The sequence below is a fragment of the Asparagus officinalis genome, unplaced genomic scaffold, assembly GCF_001876935.1.
Source record: "Asparagus officinalis unplaced genomic scaffold, Aspof.V1 AsparagusV1_Un212, whole genome shotgun sequence".
In the NCBI taxonomy this organism is placed as follows: Eukaryota; Viridiplantae; Streptophyta; class Magnoliopsida; order Asparagales; family Asparagaceae; genus Asparagus; species Asparagus officinalis.
In genome coordinates this window covers 180,362-182,710 of record NW_017972478.1, presented here as the reverse complement: position 1 = coordinate 182,710, position 2,349 = coordinate 180,362, and positions in this window count along the sequence as shown.

Sequence of the window (2,349 nt, the reverse complement as noted above, 5' to 3'; positions counted from 1 at the left end):
TTAAATGTTAACATTTAAACTAAAGTTAATTGTTAACATAAAACAACTAAAATTAACAAAAAAAAGCATGTCAAAATCAACAGAAAAACATTGTTAAAGGTTAACTTTAAAATTAATTTGTTAGCTTTGAAGATTCTATGTTAATTTTAAATATTGAATGTTAATTTTAAACATTTATGTTAACCTTAATTAGAGTACAAAGATTAATTGGTGGATTACTTATGTTGGTGAGATAATTACTTTCAGTTATAACTTGATTTTGATTAGGTTTTAGTTTTTAGTTTTCAGTTAATACAAGATCTTGTGAAATTAAGTTTGCACGCAATCTCTATATATGCAAAATTTCTTACTGTTGTTACATATCATGTTTAGTTTGGTTTATATAATGAACTTGGTTAGGAAATAGAATATATTTTTGTGAAGTTAAGAACCCAAGAGTTGGAAGTGTTTGGTTTATCTAAAATATATTTTTATTGCCTTAAACTTGACAATGTTAACTTATTTGACCATTTGATGATACTTTTTGGAATGGTTGTTAGTCAAATATGACTAAGTTGTTTGTCATATATGACTAACATATGTTAAGAAATTGTGATGCTATATTTTTATATTTTATAATGGTGATGCTATGTTTGAAAAGTTTGATGATTCTTAGTATTGAAGTTATTATGAATTGTTAGTATTCATAAATACCTAAATAATTAATAAACAATATAACCTACGTTATGCATTATTTTTATTATTTTTTTTGCATTTTTCCTTAACCCTTAATAGGAGGTCAAGCATTACAGAACTCATTCTCATTATTTTCAACATTGACTTTGGGTATATGAGAAAAGTTAGGGGGTGGAAGAAAGAAAAGTTGGACTAAGGGAAGCAGGAGACATTTCATTTTTTTTTCCAAAGGGGGTGAACACATAACTCTTTTTCCAAAGGGGTTAGGAAGCAATTTTCCTTTACAATTTAACGAAAATTATAGGCCAACCAATAAATTTTACTTATGTCATAAGCTCCAGGTAGACTAGGGTGGGAGAATAGACAAGCGACTGGCAAGTCCTGAGGTCACCTAGGCCACTTGCAATCAATTGGATCTTTCGAATTCTATGACTTGTTGTTGCATAGTCGTTGTAATGAAGTTGTCTCGAGTAAGTTTCAAGAAACAGAAGGTCTTCTCTTTGTACTCAGGCTCATTTTCTCTGTCTCCTCTCTTCATAGACCTTAAAACTCTATCTCACAAATTCTTCCCATATATGTTATTAACATTTATTTTTCAGTTATAAACACCCATCCGGTGCCAAATAGATTCTTTGAATAAACCTCTGCTGCAAAAGGTTGCTCACATCTTCAACCTTTTGTTCCCTTACACCAATCTGTTGGGTCCTCAAACTTCAACCATCTAATTCCTAAGTCCATTAAAATGCGTTATCCAAAAAACTAGCCTCAGAACCATATCTAAATCATTACCAACAATTTGTCTTTGCAAATTAAGAAACAACTTCTGTGGTATCACAACCTAGAGCTGACACATAAAATTCTAATCACCCTAGGCACCACTAATAGAAGAACCATGATGCGGTCACACTTACAGTTCTCCTAACAACTGCTAAACAATACAAGGCATGTAAGTACACAATTTCTTGCACTCATATTAGCAGGATTACGTGCAAGTAATTTACTATAAATACTCTATCCAAAGAATATGATATAGTCCATCTGTTCAAATTTTCTATGACTTACATGGTAAATTTGTAATTTCTGCTCCACACCTATCTATTTTATAAACTTTTTCTATTGCATTTAGAAACCCTCTTGACCCTGAACCAAAGCAAGTAATACAAACATCAAGGGCAGAGCCACATAGGGCCAACAGGACCAAAACCCCCCGAATAATTAAAAAAAAAAGAAGTAGATATTGAGTTTTTTTATATCAGCCTCTTACATCTTTCATATTTTAAAACTAGACCCTCAAATCATGAAAATTGCTATTAGGTCCCTCAATTCTTTGGTCATTTTGAATTTAGTCGCTCAAATGTCCCTCAATTATTTAACTTATTTTGAAACAGGTCATTTTGAATATATTGTTTTGGAATATTATTTTCTCCAATCTCATAATTTTTTTCCCCAAATTAATCCTTGAGTGGAGTGACTAATTTCAAAATAAGTCAAAATTTTGGGGGACCTAGTAGCAATTTCAGGGACTAATTTCGAAATATGAAAGATTTAAGGGACTAATATGGTGACTCAATTATGGAAGGATTTCTTAGAAGAGGTTGGGTATTTTCTTTCTCCATGGGCGAGGGTTTAATTATTTTTTAGAACCCCCTTGCCAAAATTCCTAGCTCCGCCATT